Genomic DNA, 17714 nt, shown 5'->3' with positions numbered 1-17714 from the left:
TTCTTCATTTTCCCCTTTGATGTATAGGGACCGTGACCATTACCCATCATTGCCACATTATGGTCTCAGGCAACCCAAACTTCAATATCCAGTTGTTTACTAACACCTGCTATACAGTACTACCCCTTTGGTCCGACATCAGTACCACTGCCAAAAATTGAGACAAATGATTGAGGATCATGAGAATGTACCTATTTCCTGCAGGTGTTTTACTAAAAGGCCCAACGACATCCAACCCCAACACAGAAAATGGACTGGATGCCTCTGGTAACCTTTGTAACAGCACTTTCTGATGCGTAATGTCAGCCCTCTGCACTGGCACACAGTCCATAACGTACTGCTCAACATCACACTTCTTGTTCCTCCACCAAAACTGTTCTGCTACATGTCTGTCCATCGCACGTTGCCCACCATGACCCGACAACATATGATTGTGAGCTTGCTGCAAAACTTCTTTCTGAAAACCCTTTGGGACCACGTACACATGGTTCACACCTTGTCGTTCTACACAACAAATCCTTGTGCATAACGAAATGTGGCTGTGACTTAAATGCCTGGCACTTCTTATTCCTTGGCTGTGCCTGCTGCCACTCTTCCCTAGCATAGTTAACACTGCTATCCTGTGGCTTAATGAATCTGTATTTTCCTGTGATCTTCCTGGTTTATGGATTACTTCGTACTCAAATTCACTAAGCTTAAGTGCCCACAGAGTTAATCTATTAGATGGCTCTTTCAAATCAAGCAACCATTTCAATGAGGCATGATCTGTCATCTCCTTAAACTTCCTACAATACAGATAACACTGAAAATATGTAATACCATAGATGGACCGCCAACGTCTCTTTCTCCGTTGTTGAATATTTATGCTCAGCCTTGTTTAACTCCCTTGAACATTAAGCTACTGGATGTTCCTGATCATCTATCATCCATCCCAAAACACAACCGACTATCTCATTTGAAGCATAACATGAAAGGATAAACTCTTTCTTGAAATCTGAAACAACCAACACTGGATCTGGACTAAATTTCTTGCAATTTTTCAAATACTTCCTGACATTCTTGCACCCAATGGAATTTTGTTCATTTCTTCAGTAGCTTGTTCAAGGGTTTGGCTATTTTCGCAAAGTCTTTCACGACCCATCTATAATAATTACAGAGGCCAATGAATGTCTGTACCTGTTAGTTGTTTGTGGGATTGGATGATTTTGAACTGCATCTGTATGATGAGGATCGGTCTGTACGCCACGCTCAGTAATCACATGCCTCAGACAGTTTATTTGAGTTTGCGCAAAATGGCACTTATCTACACTTAATGTTGAACTTGCCAATCGTAGTCTACTAAAGAAATCCTCTACAAGTCTCACATGCTCCGGTAAATACTTTGAATGGACAATTACGTTACTGAGATAGACTAGACAAGTTTTTGGCTTTAATCCTCTCAGTACCTCATCTAACAACTGCTGAAAAGTTTCCAGTGCATTCTTTAGTCCAAATGGTAGGCATTTGTAATGAAAATGTCCTGCTGGGATGGTAAATGTTGTTTATGGCCTATCTTTAGGTTCCACCTCCAATTGATGGTATGCACTCCTAAGGTCCATAGTTATAAAGAACCAACACTAACCGAGATTACCCAAAGTTTCTGTGATGTTTGGAATTGGATCCGAAATGGTTCGTGTGTTAGATATCTGTAGTCACAGCAAAATCTGTATTTCTTTGTCCTGTCTGCTGACTTTTTTGCTATAATGACAATATTTGCACTTCAGGACCGGTCACTTGGTTCTATGATACCATCCTGTAGTAGTTATTCAATAAATTTTCTATTAAGCATTGCAGCTGCTTTGCTATGCAGTATAGCACTATCCCCTGTCGTTATGTGATGTTGTATCAGCAGGGTTGCTGGTAACCTTCCATTTGCATGAAATAAATCACTAAACTGCAACAAGTTCTCCATAGCCATTCTATCACTGCCCCTCAAATGATATGCTTTCCCTCATAATACTACCTTATCGACAGTTTGCTTGTGGGTTTCCTTTATGGTCGACCTATCAAAGTCCTCATCTTCCAAGACTTCCAGAGTGGCTATTATTGCACCCATTGACAGAGTCAAGTCCCCCCTGCCAACGCCATCCAACACTAACCACATCATCTGTTCCCCATTGTCACTCACATGTGCCAAACACCTGCGGATAAAACAATGCGAACTCTCCAGCTCTTCATTGCTTAAGAGCGGTTCACCAACACACAATGTTTCCCTCGGCAAATTGGTATCCACTGAAACCCACAGTATCTTTCCTGTACCTGCTGGTATTTTATCCTGCTGATTGATCTTTACTGAAATTGTATGCAGTTTAGTTGGTCTCACCCCCATGATCGGTGAACCTTGCGCCATTGTCTCAGTCGAAACTGTTTCCTCCACTGGAAACAAAGTCCAGCTGAGTTCCACTGTGCATTGAAAAAGATCAATCTTAGCGTGATGTCTGACGAGAAAGTCTAGCCTGAGAATCACTGAATAAACTTCGCCTACGCATGGCAGCATGGCATTCGCTAAACTTAGATTTCCCAACTGAAAACTTCAGTACTGCCGTACCCAATGATTCCAACCCCACATAACCTACACTGTGGTGGCCCCAGTTTCCTCTTTTCCATGAGGTCCAGACTGATAACAGACACATTCGCATCCGCGGCCACCAAAAATTTCTATTTCCTGTCACCCACTAGGCCCATCAAGCTACGTCTCATCTGTGCACTAACTTGTGCTGTGTTACGGTCTGTTGAGACTGCCTCTCGATGTTTGAAGCAACCCCATTTGTGTTTAATGGCTGCTTCCCTTGCCAGTGCTTTCCACCCTTCCTACCTTTACTCTCAAATGCTCAGTAGCCACTATGCCAAACACACAACACTCTGGTTGCTTATGCTGCTCCCTTACACACCCCTACCAACCACATCTACAGCACTTGACTTCAGAATTGAACACATGATGGTCCACTCTCTACATAGTGGCCACATCGACATCCTCTACAAGTATTGCGATCCTAAGAGCTGACTGTAAGTCCTCAGGGTTCTCCATCCATAACCTCCACAACATTTCAGTGAATATACTTAGCGAAAAAATATTCACCGCTCTATTTTCTGCCTCGTGAAACAGTCCTCTATTAGCTTTTGTGTTCTGGGTCTGTACGTACATACTGGTGTTTAGCTTATGGATTCTATACGAGAACGCTTCTGCAGAAAGGTTCTGCTGCATTGACAATGTACTTAAGTTCTCCTGGAAAAAAATCACACTCTGTTCTTCTTTTGGTACGGTTAGCACAATCCTGCAGGCCACTCCTGGAACGTATGTGCTTTACTCAGTGTCTCATGGAAGACGACATGTGCTTTGGTATCCCCCACCAAATACATATTAGCAACATACAGGGTTACTTCACCTTCCCACCCAAGTGCTTCCGCAGCATCCCTAACATCCTTAATGAAAATTGTCGCATCCTCCATTGCCTCGCCCAAGAAGGGATTAATACGTGCAACCACTGCCAGGTCGTACGGAACAGAAGCCACTCTCAATCTAGACTTACTTTCCCGAGACTCTGATTGCGACTGACCATGACTCTCCTTACGGGCATTTAACTCCCAATTAAGTTCAAAATTTCTCTCCTTCATGCTTTCAAACTGTTCTGTTAACTCTTGCACTTGCTGAGTTAAAGCAGCAACTGCACCTGTGGTAGTAGTACATGTTTCCACTATTTTGCATACTCCACTTGCACCTTAATGAACCGATTTTTTTTTTTTTTAAATAAGACAAAACACAAATGCCCATTCAACTCTACACAAATTAATTCCCCTGGTGTATCATTGTTATCATTGCCCAGCTACACTCAATACAACTACTAGACAGATGACCAGTATGCCTACATATAGAAAAGTTACCACAGCTCTGGTACACTGCCCAAACAAATTGCAAAATGGACACCTCACTGGCACTACATTATCCTGTCCACCATTATTCCTAAACAAATATACGTCCATGCACTCCTGTGGCTTCACAAAAATAACTCTAAACATCTTGTATTCTAGCTCACACTACTAACTCTGACAACAAGGGCAAACATAAAAAAATAATACAAATAAAACTCAGACTCACCACACCAAACTGTGATGAGCTGGTACCTACATCAAGTGCTACTGCCTCACTCACCATTCACCAAAACCAACTCTCTCACCAACAAGTAGTGTTGGATGTGGACGGACACTTTCTGACGCAACGTATTGTGTTAGAAAGCAAAAGACCATTTCCTAACAGCAAACAGTTACAACTCCCCAAGCTCAGGGGTTGTAGCATGTCAGAATGACTAAGAGCTGTGGTTTGGGAGAGAGTAATGACTCACGCTGAATTGTGCAGAGAAACACAGGGAAGTGTGTCACACGAATGCTGGAATCTGCAGCATTGTCATCTAGTTGCCCAGGCATGTAGACGTAGTGATCCTACTTGCGCTACACCCCAGTGGCCACTGCATGCGTTAACTGTGCCCTTGGCCCGGAACATGGCTAACTGCTTTGAGCCTCTGGACTCGCTTATTTATATGTATTTTCCCTACGCCTCTGATGTAGTTCCTTTGGAGGGTACAAACGGAGTGCTCTTTGACAATTACAATGTCAGCCTTCCTCAGCCTGCTTCGCCCCTGCACACAGGTCACTAGGCATTGTTGTAACTGCAATGTATGAGTTATTCACAGCACGTCAGTGCCCTGTGCTGACTTGATTGATTCACATTTGTATACAGTGCATGCTGGGCTGCTGTCTTCTAGCCTGCGAGTGGTGTCGTAAGCCTACCTCGCATAATCATTCTCAAAATACCAACATCGCCCGTGCCTGCCATCCGATGTGCCAATTAGTCTGTTAACTACTTCCTTCCAGCCATAGCTGCATGAGATTTACAAGAATCCCTCAAATCCACATCTGTACTTGGCAGTAGTGCAGCAGCTGCATAGCAGACAATGAGCCAATGACCACAAATGTCAGGAATAAATGGTAGCAGAGATCAAAGATCAGAAAGAAAACAAGAGAATGATTCATTTGAAACATTTACTGGGCATAATGAGTACACCTAGTACACATTGTTAGGTGCAACAGGCAGATGATGTGCTTTGTTGGTGCACAACATTTTAGCAATTTTGAAAGAGAGAGACTCATGTTGCAGTGTTCTTCTTTGGCACGCCTGTGAACAAGTGTGCACAGAATCATCTAAGTGAAGAATCCATGCAATATTCATGTTTATTTATATATAAAAGCCAACCTAGGAATTTTCCTTTGTGTGAGACCGCACGTATAAGATCGTGTTCCAATTTAAAGTTTTAGATACGTATTTTGTACTATTTGTGTCATTTCTGTGTAATCTTTCGTTGATTGTGTCAATACCCATTTGTATTGTGATATACTGTGAGATTTCAAACATTCTGGAGGCTGCGATAAACTCATACTGTTACAGTTAATTGCAGGTATAAACTTAAATGTGGTCTTCTAAAATCTTTGAGAACAATAGGCCTACCTTCGTTCAAAACAATCATTCTCTAATTTCATTATACAATTAAGTGAGAAATAGGTTATTTTGAGAATTTTTGGACACTTACAAAACTATATTTTCATAAGATACCAGTATGAGTGTTTTGGATACACAATTTATTTCGTAGCAAATCAGTGTTTGTGGTTCACAGTTTTGACAAAGAATATATCACCCCTGAACTTCACTGTACATTAACACATACAAACGTGTGTTTTTGTGACTTTTCAGAAGCATAATTTATGAGCAATTTGTAGCAAACTGGCACTTGTGATTTAGTTACTGTAGCAGATTTTGTAACGGACTTATTGTGTTACACCCAGTCTTCCATCAAAGAGGAGAAGCCCTACATATTATCTGCATTCATCATAAAATAACTCTGTTTATGAGTTTGCTAACAACTATAATTAAGCTCAAAATGTTTTTGGAAACTAGTAGTTTTTACCACACATTTTTGTGTTGCCTTAACAGAAATCTCGTTTTGTGTATTTGCTTCAGTTCTTATACAGAATTACCAACTTTTTAGCTCAAGAGATGAAAACATAATCAGTGCACTTAATTTAAAGTTATTTGTTCACTGCCTTGCAATACACTGTACCAGTCAAAATGAAGCCCTACTGTGAATGTCGTTCTTGAACACGAGATCAGTTGGTTGACATTTGTAAGCAGCTGGAAATCACCCTTACTGCTGTCAAAAATTGGCAGCTGCTGTAAATCAGTATGTTGGAGGAGCTCTCGAGAGGTGTGTATCTGTGATACGGTACCAAAGGTACCTCAAGTACAATCCTCTCCACGGGTACTGTTTCCTCTACAGAAAGTACAGGATCAGTCATTAATCATCCACTTGACTGCAAGTGGCATGTCAATGGTACATTGTTTGGGGTGTTGTACTGATACCCCTAACTAACAAGTTTGAGTTGCTATCTTTCACTGAAACTCAGCCAGTGGGATTCACTTCACATGTTTTTGGGAGACCTGTTTTGTCCGGTGTCAGGAGGACACTAACACAAAAGAATAGGGGTCTATAATCAAAGCTAGCTCAAACATATGGTGAACTGTGGTACTCCTTAGGGAAATGGCAGCAAGGGACACCAGGTGCACTCGCTCAGTGTGTATGCCTGGGGGCCTTATTCGGCATATTGAAGAGGCTATTCCAGCAGCCATAGAGGGAACAAGGTGCAACGAACTGCAGACTGTGGTGCACATTGGAACAAATGATGCCTGCATTTGGGCTCCAATGTCATTCTCAGGTCATTCCAGTGCCTGGCAGAGAAGGTTGAAAGACCAGCTTTATGCATGGAGTTTCAACGAAGCTCACAATTTGCAGCATTGTCACCATGACTGATCATGGCCCTTTCTTTAGGACTGAACCAGAGACTTCGAAAGTTCTGTGACAAGCTAGGCTGTGACTTCCTGGCCTTGTGCCATACGGTTGAGAACTGTAGGGTCTACATAGAGGTTGCTACTGAGATGGCTCACAGTTTGTGGGGTGCATTTTTTTACATTAGGCAACTCTCCATCCAGTCCACATAATGATAGCTGTGGAAACCCAGAAGTATCAGTACACGATTGAGAGAAGTGCCTGCCACAGGTGAGTGTATTAATATCCTAATGGTAAATTGCTGAAACATTTGCAACGATGTGCTAGAGTTTGCAGTGCTCATGAAAAACAGTCAAGCTCACATAATATTAGGTACAGAAAGATGGTTGAAACCTGAAACTGGTAGCTGTGAGATTTTTGGGAAAAATTTTAGCGTATTTCAAAATGATAGGCAAATGGGAAATGGAGATGGTGTATTTGTCGCAGTAGATTAAGAAACTCAGATCCACTGAGGTAGAAATTTAAGCCACATGTGAGACTGTTAGGGCAAGACTCAGTATCAGAGGTGTGCATAAAATGATAATTGGATCCTTCCACTGCCCATCACACTCATCTTGTGATACAACAAAAAACTTTAGAGAAAACCTCAGTTCACTTGTACATAAGTTCCCCAATCATACTGTAGTCATTGGTGGAGACTTTAATCACCCAATGGTTAATTGGAAAAATTACAGTTTTGTTAAGAGATGGGCAAACTTTACTAAATGCCTTCTCAGAAAACTACCTTGAACAGAAAGTACAGAATCGCACTCATGATGGAAATATGTATTGGATCTAGTGACAACAAATAGACCTGACCTCTTTGAGGATGTCTACATCACAACTGGTATCAGTGACCATATGCTGATATGGCAACAATGATTACCAATGTACAAAGCACAGCTAGAACAAGCAGAAGAATATATATGTTCAGCAAGCTAGATAAAAAATCAGTAGTGTTACATGTCAGTGAGGAACCTGAAACTTTCAGCACAGGAGGAGTATTTAGAGGACCTATGGATCAAGGATAATGGAATGTAGTCTAATTAAGTCGGGTGATGCTGAGGGAATTAGACTAGGAAATGAGGCACTTAAAGTAGTAAAGGAGTTTTGCTATTTGGGGAGCAAAATAACTGATGATGGTCGAAGTAGAGAGGATATAAAATGTAGGCTGGCAATGGCAAGGAAAGCGTTTCTGAAGAAGAGAAATTTGTTAACATCCAGTACAGATTTAAGTGTCAGGAAGTCATTTCTGAAAGTATTCGTATGGAGTGTAGCCATGTATGGAAGTGAAACATGGACGATAAATAGTTTGGACAAGAAGAGAATAGAAGCTTTCGAAATGTGGTGCTACAGAAGAATGCTGAAGATTAGATGGGTAGATCACATAACTAATGAGGAAGTATTGAATAGGATTGGGGAGAAGAGAAGTTTGTGGCACAACTTGACCAGAAGAAGGGATCGGTTGGTAGGACATGTTCTGAGGCATCAAGGGATCACCAATTTAGTATTGGAGGGCAGCGTGGAGGGTAAAAATCGTAGAGGGAGACCAAGAGATGAATACACTAAGCAGATTCAGAAGGATGTAGGTTGCAGTAGGTACTGGGAGATGAAAAAGCTTGCACAGGATAGAGTAGCATGGAGAGCTGCATCAAACCAGTCTCAGAACTGAAGACCACAACAACAACAACATGGATCAAGTTTAAAAAAACTATTTGACCATGCACTAGATAGATATGTACCCAGTAAAACAGTTCACAATGGGAGTGAACCTCCATGGTATACAGTCACTATAAAGAAATTTCTAAAGAAACAAATGTTACTGCATAATAGGCATAAAACAAAGCGTAGGGCTACAGATAGATTTTGAATGAAACGCATTTGGATGCAAAGAGAGTAATGTGTAATGCCTTCAATTACTACTGTAGAGAACATTCTCAAATGATCTTTCACAAAACCTAAAGAAATTCTGGTCATATGTAAGGCTGTTAGTGGCACCAATATTAGTGTCCAGCCCCTAACGAACAAGACAGGAATTGAAATCAAGGATAGCAAAGCAACATCTGAAATGCTTAATCCATTTTCATATGTTCCTTTACAAAGGAAAACCAAGGGGAATTGCCCCAATTTAATCCTCGTACCACTGTAAAGATGAATGAAATAAGTATTAGTGTCAGTGGTGTTGAGAAACAGCTGAAATTGTTAAAACTGAACAAAGTTCCAGATTCCAATGAAATCCCTGTATATTCTACACTGAATTTGTGGCTGAGTTAGCCCCTCTTCTATCTATAATCTATCATAGATCCCTCAGATAAAAAGCCATGCCCAGTTCTTCGAAAAAGGTGCAGGTCACATTGATTTACAAGAAGGGTAGTAGAGGTGATCCACAAAACTACTGTCCATTATCCTTGATATCGATTTGTGGTAGAATCTTAGAACACATTCGAGCTTGAACATAATGAAGTATCTTGGACAGAGTGACCTCTCAATGCCACCCAACATGGATTTCAAAAACATTGATCATGTGAAAACCAACTTGCACTTTTCTCACATGACATACTGAAAGCTCTGTATCAAGGCAGTCAGGTTGATGCTGTATTTCTTGATTTCCGAAAAGCATTTGACTCAGTACCACACCCACACTTATTGTCAAAAATACAATCACATGGGGTATCAAGTGAAATTTGAGGATTGAAAACTTTTTGGTAAGAAGAATGTTACCTTGATTGGAGAGTCATTGTCAGATATACAAGTTACTTCAGATACGCCCCAGGGAAGTGTGTTGGGACCTTTGCTGTTCACGCTGTATATTAATGACCTTGCAGACAATATTAATAGTAAAATCAGGCTTTCTACAGATGATGCAGTTATCTATAATGAAGTACTATGTGAAAGAAGCTGCATAAATATTCAGTCAGATCTTGATAAGATTTTAAAGTGGTGCAGAGATTGACAACTTGCTTTACATGTTCATAAATGTAAAATTTTGCACTTCACAAAACGAAAAAAATGTAGTATCGTATGACTACAATATCAATGAGTCACTGTTGCAATTGGCCATCTCATTCGAATACCTTGGTGTAATACTTTGTGGGGATATGAAATGGAATGATTACATAGGTTTAGTCGTGGGCAAAGCAGATGGTAGGCTTCGGCTTACTGGTGGAATAATGGGGAAGTGAAATCAATCTACAAAGGAGAATGCTTACAAATCACTCGTGTGACTGGTTCCAGAATATTTCTCAAGTGTATGGGACCCATACCAGAGAGGACTAACAGGGGAAGTTGAACATATAAAGAGAAGGGCAGCACGAATGCTCACAGGTTTGTTTAATTCATGGGAAAGCATCATAGAAATAATGTAAACTGGAAGACTCTTAAAGATAGACATAAACTATCCCACGAAAGTGGCTTTAAATGAATATATTATTTAGCACGTACGAATTTTACGAAATGCATTACACTGTGCTGTTTGTGGTGATGATATTTATTCTGTTACTGGTTTCCGTCTTAAACCATCTTCAACGGCAGAAAACTTATCGTAGACTTTTGTGAGTGAGCCATCATACTGTAATCTTGCTATGATTTTCCATTTATAATGGCAATTATGGTTTTTAGAAGTAACATATGACAAAGCATGTATGACTACAGTACATTTTCTGCTGTTGAAGACTGTTTAAGGATGAAATCGGTAACAGAATAAATATCACTATCACAGACAGCACAGTTTAATGCATTTTGTAAAATTTGGCTTTAAATGATTACTCTAGGAATATACCCACATCAAAAAAAGTTTTGTATCACCCCAGTTTCCAGAACTCCTGAAGATAGACGTTGATTGTGGATATTTTATCACACAGTCCCTTTGACGGTTCAGACATGTCACTAAACCTGCGCAAAGATGTAAACAACCACGCATGAGCAGCACCTATTAGACGGAGGGGGTCCGACAGCTGATCAGTTCCAGTCCTTCCACCAGGAAGAAGGTACACTGCTCGTGTTGTCTATAGTTCAACCATGCCTAGACAGTCGATACAATGGTTTGATCGCGTCTGCATTGTTACTTTGTGCCAGGAAGGGCTCTCAACAAGGGAAGTGTCCAGGCATCTCGGAGTGAACCAAAGCGATGTTGTTCGGACATGGAGGAGATACAGAGAGACAGGAACTGTCGATGACATGCCTTGCTCAGGCCACCCAAGGGCTACTACTGCAGTGGATGACCACTACCTATGGATTATGGCTGAGAGGAACCCTGACAGCAACACCACTGTGTTGAATAATGCTTTTCGTGCAGCCACAGGACATCATGTTGTGACTCAAACTGTGCGCAACAGGCTGCATGATGTGCAACTTCACTCCCAGCATCCATGGCGAAGTCCATCTTTGCAACCACGACACCACGCAGCACGGTACACATGGGCCCAACAACATGCTAAATGGATCACTCAGGATTGGCATTATGTTCTCTTCAAGAATGAGTGTCACATATGCCTTCAACCAGACAATCATGGAGACATGTCTGGAGGCAACCCGGTCAGGTTGAACACACACACTGTCCAGCGAGTGCACCAAGGAGGAGGTTCCCTGTTGTTTTGGGGTAGCATTATGTGGGGCCGACGTGAGCCGCTGGTCGTCATGGAAGGCACCTTAACGGCTGTATGGTACATGAATCCCACCCTCCAACCGATAGTACAACCATACCAGCAGCATATTGGCGAGGTATTTGTCTTCATGGGTGACAATTCGCACCCCCATCATGCACATCTACTGAATGACTTCCTTCAGGATAACGACATCGGTTGACTAGAGTGGCCAGCATGTTCTCCAGACATGAACCCTATCGAACATGCTTGGGATAGACTGAAAAGCGCTATTTATGGATGACATGACCCACCAACCACTCTGAGGGATCTATGCCGAATAGTCGTTGAGGAGTGGGACAATCTGGACCAACAGTGCCTTGATGAACTTGTGGATAGTATGCCATGATAAATACAGGCTTGCTCAGTGCAAAAGGATGTGCTACTGGGTATTAGAGGCACCAATGTGTACAGCAATCTGGACCACCACCTCTGAAGGATGACGAATACAGTTCTAAGGTTACAATAGATGTTCAAAGTTTGCATCATCAGTTATCATGTATGCCTGACACTGATGGAGCATTGTTGACTGCATGTTCAAACCCGCCGGGAGTTTATTTGATTGTAGCAGCTGTGCATATAATTGCTTCAATGAGATCCATTTTAGAATATACAAGATCACAATACATGAGAGATTTCATGGCTTTCCGCAGGAAGAATCAAGGCTTGGTAAATCCAGTGACCGTGGGCACCAGGGAACTGGTCCACCATACTCATCCATTGATGTGAGAATGAACTGTTCAAACATCTACGAACAGCCAGTCCAAAATGGGCAGGCACCCCATCATACTGGAACCACAAGCTTTGCCTCGTACTTGTTGGAGCATCTTCAAGCAAATCAGGAAGAACCTATTCCAGAAAGGACTGTCAATTCACAGGAGTCAAGTGGGAAAGTAAAAATTATGGCTCGATTAAGCAGTCGCCGATGAAACATTAACGGTGAAGTGTGTGGGGTTTTCTGGCACCCACAAATGCTCATTGTTGTGACTGAATGTGCCATCCCTTGTGAATGTGGCCTTATCAGCAAACAACACATAAGCTGGGAAATGCACATCTCAGGCACTTTATTACAGAAACCACTGTGCAAAATGCACACATGGAGGATGGTAATCAGGTTGTAATAACTGCACCCTTTGAACTTGAAAGGCGTGTCAGTACTCGGTGTTCAAAACATGCTGGATATTGCTATGTGACATTCTTAAGTCTCAGGCAATAGCATGTACGCTGGTGCTTGGCTTAGTCTCCATGGCATGTGACACACTTTCTTCCCTAACAACCAAACGTTCCAATTGTAGCCTGACCTCACTAGCTCTCTCATTTTAATGACCTCTACTCACACACATTTTAATGCAGATGTGCAAACAAATTGCGGTACAGTTGATGTTTGTCTGTAAAACATTCATCCAGCAGCTCGTCCTTTGCATTCAGCATTTCATACATTAAGTGCATATCTGCAAATTCACCATTTCACTGGCTTTGTATGCCGGCTAGCATTTGAATGAGGGAATCCTCACATTCCCCTCAGTACTGTGATGGACAGCACCACCTAGCAGTGTGGGATGATGTTTGTGGCCATGGGTTGCTATGCAATTCTCAACCCTTACGATGTGCTCCACTCCTCCTAGAAGTTTGTGGCAAGTTAAAATTACTCGAAGTCCAGCTTCACTGGTTTGCATGGTTTAATGAAACATCTGCACCTAAGCCAAGCAAAAACCCGTATCTTTAAACTATGATCTGTAAGAAACAGTTGACAACTGCTCAGAATCAGTCACCTCTCTACTGTTGCATTTTCCATTTCACAAGGTGGTCTGCACTGAAAGGCCACAGTACAAATTTTTTGTGTACCAAGATAACTGTTTTGTGATGTATCCTTTGATCTCTGCTTTTAGAACTTCACTTGATCGAGGTGTTTCATCTGTAAGGGAGCAACTTGTTCTGTAAGGTCAGATACTTGGGTTTGTAAAATATCTACAGGGTTTCTCAAATTAACGGATATATTGTGACCGCCTCTATGGGGTACCTTTCAAATACACTGTCCATTATTCATGCTAATGCATCTAAACCACCAGCAACACAAGATTTACTGTGCATCCACTGGCAGATGCAAAAACCACATATGCTCAAAATACCAACATTTCCACATTTTCTGTTAATATGGTAAGCTGTCAGGACAACTGAACAAGGCATGCAATCTGAGTTATTCCATCAGTAACAGTGTTTCTGGTCACTAAGGTTGTGGTTACTTAATGCTCGCTAGATTACATTACATTTGTCTGTATCTGGAGTGAGGTCATTATATCCTGTATCTCTGAAGCCATTTGTTCATTAAGAAGTCCAAGACAACTTTCATCATCTCAACAGACAACAGATAAGCAAGGATGAACTAGGTTTGAAGTTTTAAATCATAGTACTGGATTTTCTTCCAGAACAGTCATGGCTTCACAGTGACCAGCTTGATTGTCACATATGTAGTCTAGTTTAATGCATATGTCGTACTAAATTACATTCATAGCTACCAGTGTTGAGAAGGGGCTATCAGTATTCACATGGCAAATATTCAGGTTGGGCTGGGACCCTCCCCTGGAAAACTTTAAAAATTAGAAGCCTGATTTAGGGATTTAAATGCTATATTTCAGACACCTGCTGGCCCTAAATAAAGAAGATTTTCCAGGAATATAATCAGGACATCAGGAAATAGCTCATTCAGCTTTACAGCTGATGATAAAGATTTACTTTTTTTGTAGCTTCTATATTTTTTAAGAAGTCATTATCTAATAGAAATGTTTCTTTGGTGTAATTAAATGAGTTGACAAAAAAACCTTCCGATATCAACTTTATAACAGCAGATTTTTCAAAGCTGGTATGATGCATGTAGCTTCTAGCATCTATACCAATGACAATATCGTCATCTCCTTTCTAATATTTAGTTTTATGAAATTTCAATTCCAGCAGACAACCAGAAGTAGGCACTACAGAAGGTTTGATAAATCTCACAATCAAATCTGTAAATAAGATAATTAGGATGCTATCATGCTATCAAGTTTATGAATTGCTGGCTCTTCTTTGTGGGGAAAGAGAGAGAATGTATAGTTTAATAACTGGATCAAGGACTTAGCCAAAGGGGGGTCCAGACCCCCCTATCCCACTGTCACAACCTAGGGACCATGTAGTGAAATTGAAAGGTATTTTGATTTTCAATCATTTGACGTAAAAGGGATGAGCACTTCCGATACTTAACAAGGCCTCCGAATCCTTTAAACTGTCGATAACACTTGCAGTTATAGCTCATCCCATTCGTACTTAAGCCAAGACCAACTACCGTATGTTGTTCGTCTCATGAGCTCATTCATTGTTTTGTTAATCAGTTCAGTTCCTACTTGCAAGTGAATTTAATGTATGCAGTGCTGTTTATTGTTTTTCTGCTTTATACTGATGCGATAGTTTCTAATTGTGGATAAGTTTGAAACAAAAAAGAAGAGGAAAACCGATTTTGATTTGTTCACTAACATTATAGCAAGTAAAAAATATGTACATACTACTATAATAGCGTAACTGCCTATCCATTGTAGTTTAAGGTTAGCACTGGCATCATTATTTGGAGACTGATATAACTTTGGGTTGCAATATTTCAGTACTTCACAAGGCAGTGCAGTGGTAAAGATCATTACAAATAGCATTAAATTCAAATTGATGCACAAAAATACACTTGGCTTCACTTGTATCACCAAAAATGTCATTGATCAACAAAAATATTGCCCAAATGATGATGGCTACATTTCTTTTAAAAAATTTGCCCAAATTTCTATCATTACTAGCCCACATGTCAAAATATCACCCAATCTGGTCATCTGGGTTGTAATCAATTATGGAAACCAACAAACAATGAATAGGGGGGGGGGGGGGGGGGTGTTTGTGGGGAGTGGAAGAGGTGTGTGATGACAGCACATTCTATAGTTCATCTCTAAAATATTTTTTTCAGTGGACTGCTTGAATTTGTCCAAGTAATCAGCAGAACATTAAGATTTTTCTGCATCTGTACTGTAGTGCATCTTATATTAGAGGACTGAGCTGTGTTTTATTAGCAAAAAGGCAAAACATCATACTAGAATTTTAATTCATTTGGCAATAGAGTCAGTATAAATTTGAAAACTGAATAAATCACGGAATAATGTAGGTACAGAGGTACAAATTGAGACACATGCTTGGAATGACATGGGGTTTTATTAGAACCAAAAAAATACAAAAGTTCAAAAAATGTCCAACAGATGGTGCTTCATCTGATCAGAATAGCAATAATTAGCATAACAAAGTAAGACAAAGCAAAGATGATGTTCTTTACAGGAAATGCTCAATATGTCCACCATCATTCCTCAATAATAGCTGTAGTCGAGGAATAACGTGAACAGCACTGTAAAGCATGTCCGGAGTTATGGTGAGGCATTGGTGTCGGATGTTGTCTTTCAGCATCCCTAGAGATGTCGGTCGATCACAATACCCTTGCGACTTCAGGTAACCCCAAAGCTAATAATTGCATGGACTGAGGTCTGGGGGCCTGGGAGGCCAAGCATGACGAAAGTGGCGGCTGAGCACATGATCATCACCAAATGACGCGCCCAAGAGATCTTTCACACTTATAGCAATATGGGGTGGAGTGCCATCCTGCACAAATATTGTACATTCCAGCAGGTGTTTATAAGCCAGGCTGGGGATGATGCGATTCTGTAACATATTGGCGTACCTCTCACCCGTCACAGTAGCACAGAATCACACATTTCCTCGAAGAAAAAAGGCCCGATAATGGTAGATGTGGTAACTCCAACCCATACTGTGACTTTCTCGTTGTGCAATGGAGTTTCCACGACAGTTCTAGGATTTCTGGTAGCCCAGATTCTGCAGTTGTGGGTGTTGACAGACTCTCGGAGCGTGAAATGAGCTTCGTCGGTCCACAACACGTAACTCAACTAATGATCATCTTCCACCATCTTTTGAAACGCCCACACCACAAATGCCCTCCACTTCACTAAATCGCCGGGTAACAGTTCATGATGCCAATGGATTTTGTACGAATAGCATCAGAGGGTACGCCTAAGTGCCAACCAAACAGTAGTGTATGGAATGTCGGTGCAACGTGCGACTGCATGAGCGCTGACTTCCCCGTGCATAGATGAACCCACTAGTCTCCATTTCTTCCTGAACTGTCTCAGCAGTGCTCGGTCGGCCACTACGGGGCCTATCGTCTAAACAACCCGTGGCTTCGAACTTCGAAATCATTCTCGCCGCAGCTGCATTTGTCAACAGACCTTTACCCGTTTGAATTCCCTTCCTATGGCGATAGGATCGTAACGCTGAACTAGCACATTCCCCATTCTAATAATACAGCTTCACTAAAAGTGCCTTTTCAGATAACATCAACATGCTGCACCTGCTGGCGGCTCTGATTCTCTCTCTGATTACAGCTCCTTTTATACATGATTGTCATGTGCAGTCACTGACGTTTTGCTGTCCAGTGCCAACTGTCGGACTTTCGTGAACTTTGTTGTTTTTTCTCTAATAAAACCCCATGTCATTCCAAGCATCTGTGTCAATTTTTACTTCTCTATCTACATTATTCTGTGGTTTATTAAGTTTTCAAATTTATACCAACTTTCTGATCACCTGGTACACACAAAATTCTAGCTACGTTCTTGAGCGGATAATTCAGAATAGAGTGTACTCTACTTATGTGAGAGCTGCTTATATTTTTTTGAAGGTTCCTCATGGAAAAATTTTACCAGAGGGTCCCACTGTTCAATTATTATTTTTATCAATTGGAGCACGGAGCGCCATCCTACACAAATAATGTAATTCAGCATTTTATGGGGTTTAGTGCCATATATACCTTGCCAAAGTTTAAAAGTAGACTGCCTTTTTGAACTTTTTTGGAGAAAGTAGTAAGGGTTGATTACAAATTCTTCAGCATTAAAATTTTGAGACTTTTTGCATCCATTTATGCAGATACATGAAGTAAATGGTGAGACCAAATTTGTGTTATCATAGGTGGTTTGACCTTTCTTCAAAAAAGCAGCAACTCCTTTTATACGTCGCACCATTGTATTGACATTATCACATGCAAATGAAATGCAATTTTTCCAGGGAATTTCTTTCCATACGAACTCTTCACTCA

Source organism: Schistocerca piceifrons, chromosome 5 (genome assembly GCF_021461385.2).
Source record: "Schistocerca piceifrons isolate TAMUIC-IGC-003096 chromosome 5, iqSchPice1.1, whole genome shotgun sequence".
In the NCBI taxonomy this organism is placed as follows: Eukaryota; Metazoa; Arthropoda; class Insecta; order Orthoptera; family Acrididae; genus Schistocerca; species Schistocerca piceifrons.
The sequence above is the reverse complement of the archived record's forward strand: the minus strand, read 5'-3'. Positions refer to the sequence as shown.